Raw genomic sequence first — 6,000 nt, forward strand, 5'->3', positions numbered from 1 at the left:
ATGTGTACAAAAGATGTATTCCCTAGCAACTGATTTACTTAATGGGAAAAGGCTTGAAACCCTTTTGTAGGAAATTTGAACTGAAAACACTTCTGATGCATTTCAGATAGCAAATTTATTGAGGTTCTGGAGTCAGGAGTTCTTATCTAAGGACTGAAAAATGCAAACTCTTAAATTGGACTGCTTTTCTGTTTACTGTTGAGAGCACGCAGCATGACATGGAAAGCATGACGTGCAGGAAAGGAAAATAACTTTTTAAAATCTGTATTTAAAGCTCTCTTCCCCTGCACATAGAGTCTTATTTATGGATTGGCACTTTAGATACTGAAAATAGACACTGAGAAAATAAATACTTCTAAATATTGGTTGCTTATTCTTTTAATAAGTTTCTTCTGAACAATGAAATTAAAGCTAGCTATTATATTGCTTAACAGCCAGATTCAAGTAGAGTTCCTGCATTATTTTTGCATTATAAATGTTGAAAACGTTACACTTCCAAAAATGATTTCAAGAGAGGTTTTGCAGGAACAGTTCTGTAAAATGAAAGCTATTTAGGTTGAAAATTCAGATATTGGAGGAGCAATCCTCCAAATTTGCATCAGAAAATACATTAAAAATGACTATTTGTAAGTCTTTGGTATTTAAGGAATGTTCTGGTTTATTTGGTTTCTTTAATTTGGGAGAAAATTGAGATTTTCTACATTAAAAACAGTTTAAAACTGGTTTTAAAACATTTAAAACTGTTCACGCAAACACACACGCAAACAGGCATATACTTTTTAGCATGAAGAGTCCCGTTCTAAGCACACATGTAAATGATCGTATTATAGTAGTCACGTCAGGCATATTTTTATTAAGCAAAAAAAATCCAAAACTTGGCTTGAACAAGCTGAACTGCTGCTGGATCTTTTTCTGGTGCCCTCTGCCACTTCCCTGGGACCATTTTTGTGAATCTGCACTTTCCTGAAGAGATGAGGCACAGGTAAAGAGAAAGTAGGCATTCCATTGTTAAAGTTTCTTTTTCCCTTAATATTGTGTCACGGTAATAATTCCTTTCATGCAAGCTATTATTTAGTTTATCCACTAATAATTGTTCTTAATTAGCAATTCGTAATTCACTTTTGTTTTACATGGAAAGGTAGTCAGAATTTTCTCTCTCTCTTTTCTGTTTGTTCCAAACTCCACAGAGTTGCATTTACGATTTCTTTTTCCAACTTTAATGGTCTAATAATGAAATTCTAGATCCTCTATGCATAAGCTATTGCGAAAACAAACCAAACAAAAAACCTGTCTGAATCACTATAGTTACATTATCCGGACTTGCAAGCTGTTTTTTCAAAATAAAAATAATGGAACCAAATACATCATGAAGAGAATATTTCAAATCTCAGATATGGTCAAAAGGGGGTATCTGACCTCCTGACCCCTTTCCCTCCTGGAGCTCAGTGCTGATGAAGCACACCCAAATCACCTGTAACTACCCTCTGCTTACCAGCTGTATCCCCTTGTGCTCGTTAGTGGTGCTCCAGGCCATAAATTCTGAAGAAATAGCTGGCACCCCTTTAAAATCATAAAACTGGCAGAAATGGATTAGAGACAGTCGACGTATTTCCAGCGCTAGAGGACCATGACAATGAGCAGGCGTTTTTGTAATTTGAAGACATAACTATAGTATACCCGTAACTTTGTTAACAGCAATTGTCATGTATTTTGCAGTTGTAATCCAATCACTTCCAAGTGCTTTACAAGAAAAATCCATATTTATGAATCCATATTTCCAGAAAGAGGCTGGCATTCTTAAGCCATACTGGAAGTGCTTTGGCAAGCAACCCTCTCAAAAATATTATCTGGCGGTGGCTAGAATTGCCTGGGAGGGTGGGTGTGACTAACCAGGCTTCTACCACCTGGCCACGCAGGTGCTTGGCAGGCAAAAGGGGTAATTGGGGACAGACACGGACTCCTAATTGGGGATTCCCTTTGCAGAACCAGGCTTTGGACTTCACACGTCGGGTTTTGCTTCTGTGGTGCAACAGGGACAACAGGTACAGTGCTGTTAATTCAGTCTGCTTCCTTGCGTGGTATTCCTTCTTGTTTTATTAGGGTTTGCGGTTTTTATGTTGGTGGGGGGTTTGTTTTCTTTTTTTCAAGTGACTGCTGTTGTCCTGGGTGCTCATGCTAAGGTGAATGAGTTGGATTTGGTACACAGGAGACGTTTCAGAGTGCAGTGATAGGAGCTATAATGAGAAAAAAGGGGGTTGGATGTGGCTATGGAAGATCAGCTCAGAAGTGAGTGTTTGGTTTAAGTGTAAAAAATATTTCCCTTTAAGAAGGATTTGTATTGGATGTAGTTATGAGTGGCTGACAAGGCAGGCAGGCAGAAGAGCTTTTTTTTGTGTAAGGTAGTAGTCGAAGATCAAGATAAAACTAGTTTAACTGGGATTGGGAAGTAACAGTCTGTGAGATTGTCTGTCTGTGGCTGCTTAAGTCTATTCTTCTGTTTTGTTGGTTTTTTTTTTTTATTCTCTTCTACTTTTACTTCTAAAAGGTAACTTTCTTACTGTTTAATTCTTTCCCTGTCTCCCAATTCTGAAAGAAGGAGAGGGTCAGAGTTTCCTTTTCTTCCCTGCCCTCCTAGCTCCTGTCTCATTAAATACTACTAGTTCATTTATTTTTTCTTTAGGAATGAGCATAGTAAGAAACAGAGAGGGGCACTGGCACCTGCAACCTAGCTGCATATGTGGCAACAGCCGACACTAGCATTCTTCTTTATCAGAGTTGGGGTTTTTTACATTTATAAATGTTAAGATGAAAGAGCAAAGTGATTTGTACAATTTCAATCTGTAATAAAATTATTAAATTATATATCTCATCAGATATATTATCTGAGTTCACTGTAAGGACTATCTCATTTCATAAGCTCTGATCCACTTCCACACGAGCAATGAACTTTGTCTCATTGTCACCTCTCGTATTGTCAAGTCTCATGCCTAAATAGAGTATCTCATTAGGACTCACCTTTTCAAAGGCATTTAAGAACAAAATAGCTTTGAATAATTAGTCAAAGGAGCATCCCTAGAGACAGTGAAGACTGTATCAAGATACCTTGATTGAAATAAGGCTTTTGACACTGCCTTCTGTGCTGTTAATGACCTATGGGGAAAAGATCCATAAAGGGGAAAATACTTGAAGATATTTGTAAAACTATTCAGAAGATTATACACAGTTAGTAGCTGTAAGTTTTTCAGTATCAGACTGGAAGACTCTGTTGGAATTCATACATTAGAGGTGGGGTTTGGGGGTTTTTATTTATTTATTTATTTTACTTTTTCCTGGCTTTCATGCTGTTCACTACTCTCATTGATAGCATGGGTGATAGCATAGGCAGTATACTTAATGAAATTTAGGGATTATGCTCAGCATAGAAAGTTGCAATTGTTTGGAGATTCAAGCAAAGGCAGTCAGTAAATCATATTACATTATCCTTCCTGTGTATCTGGCTCTAGAAAAGTCAGAGCTGGGGTACTCCGTAAGTGTTTTTTGACAGGGATGATCGCCAGGATGCTTTTAGTATTCTTGGGTTTATTGCTATATAGATTTTGAACATTATGTACACATGTAAAAGCAGAATGTAATATCGGACAACAAAAATAAGTTATTTTATGTCTGAATATTTACTTCAAATTTCCCACCACTCCATCCAATTAATCTTTATTAGAAATCCAGGTACTAATGTCTTGAACAACTGATTAAATGAATGTCTTGAACAACTGATTAAAAGAAAGACTTACAGATGACTCTGGTTATTTTTATAGCCTTTGTGATTCTCAATGGTAAGATGTTGATTTAACAATCAGTAGGATTATGTGATATTTATATTCTTCACAGCCAATGCAAGTTTCCTGTATTGTATTTAATTTAGTCTTGTTCCCTGTAGGTATCCCGTTGCATAAATCCATGCAATATAAGAACATGAGCAATTGTATCTGCATAATCTTAAGTACAGTTCTGAAAATGGATTTCAGCTGAACTAATTGATGCTGTAATAGTCCTGGACTGAGTAGGAAGTGTTACAAATACTACTTTCTAATGATGTTCAAGTGCTTTTTGCCAATAATTATATTTAAAAGGAACTTTCTGGTCTCAAGCTGAAAGTGGTTGGAGAACTTGTTGCATGCAATTTGGAGTATGTCACTGAAAATACTGGTTCAGTACAGGCAGAAATTCACATAAATAAGGCCAATAAATATTTTATACTTCTTGTAGTTGTGGATTTTCACCCTTGGGTTTGGGTCTAGGAAATACATTGCTTGTAATTGCTAGAAATCCAAGAAGATGGATGAAATAAAAATTCTGAACGGCTCCAAGTGAAGCAGTGCTGTGTCTTGGAAAAAGCACAGACTAGTCAATGTTTCTTTGATTCTTTGGCATCTAGAGTTGCCAACTTTCTGTCAAAAGGAGAAGGGAAAAAAGAAAAGAAAAAGAAAAAGAAAAAAATCCTCACGTCTAGGAAGCAACTTAAACCCTTGACACTGTGATGAAGTTTATAATCATTCTTATTCTGTATTTGGAGAACAGCTCTCTAACAGGGTGTAAAGTTAATTTTGCAAGAAAGTGAAGTGTGTCTTTTATAAGCTTGGTTGGAAAGTCTAAAAGCAGAAGTCTGCGCTGCTTCAAGAATGTGCTGCCACTTAGTTTTAGAATTTAAAATAACAACTTTGACCCAGATATAGGTTATATGTTTGTGGGTTTTAATTTTTTTTGTATCTCGACAAGCTGTTTGCTGTTTTAAAAAGCATTAATAAGTAGAAACACTGGCAAAGCAACTCCCTACCACACTGTTCCAGAATAACCTTAAGCTATACTGTGTCTGAAATCTCTAAGGTAGAAGGGTTTGCAGATTTAACATTTTTCATTTTCTTAAAATGGATGGGATTTGTCCTTGCAAATAATTAAATCTTCCAAAAGGATATTGATATAAAAAGTTATTGAAACTTTTCATGACATGAGAGCATATAGGTGTTGTGTTTGACTTGGTTAATAGTCAGGTCTATTATTTTCCTCTGTCCCCCATTTTTATAAGTTATTGATCAGAAATTTGAAAAACAGCTGCTGACTTCCTGAAAATGGACAGTAGGCCATTCCTCAGAGTCAGATAATTCCATGTAGGAACCCATCAATATTCATCAAAGTCAGTGGGTGTCTTCAAATAAGGTATGTCTGGTTTTTTTCCCTGGATACTTGGCGTAATAACAACATCATGAATTCATTACTCGTGTCTTTTTTTTTATGCTCTCCCTATCCCATCAGGAGGAGGAATTGTTCAAGTAGTATAAAATTTCTGATTTTCTTGTATTAAAGAAAACAAATAATGTGGAACTTCCATTTGTATTTTACATAACAAACTGTTACCCTTTCAGGGGGACCCAATAACTATATATGGTATATATGTGTATCTATAGTTCCGTGTAATCCTTCAAGAACTGGTCAATACCAGGGAATTTTAGCAATTTGTTTTCAGTGCTGCTTATATGTCTGGGGAACCGGTATCAAACATTGAGACTTGTCTGCTCAATTCTACTGGATGCAACGCCAATTTAACACTCTTGCTCCTGAGGAGCTATAGGAGGTATAAATGACTTGTTTTCCTGGAGCCAACAAGTAAAGTTTTTTGCTGGCTCTGATTTTAAATTCTTTTTGTCTCCCCCCCCCCCCCCCCCCCCGTTGTTTTTTTTTTGGTTTCTTTGTTTTCCTTCTGTCAAAGAGAACTGCAGATAGTTTACATTCAGAAAACTGCTAAGTGTTTGTCATTAAATTCAAGGAACTCTTTTATGCTCTCTTTTTGGCAGTATTGTAGCAAACTATAGCTTTTACGTTGCACACTACCAGAACTGTGCATTATGATATAGGCCTTCAACAGATGTTCTACCAGATTTTAATTCTATTTTATTGTTTTTGTTGTTACAGAGGAAAAATAAGAAAATAAAAATAGGTAGAGGCAAT

The sequence above is a fragment of the Harpia harpyja genome, chromosome 2 (assembly GCF_026419915.1).
Source record: "Harpia harpyja isolate bHarHar1 chromosome 2, bHarHar1 primary haplotype, whole genome shotgun sequence".
In the NCBI taxonomy this organism is placed as follows: Eukaryota; Metazoa; Chordata; class Aves; order Accipitriformes; family Accipitridae; genus Harpia; species Harpia harpyja.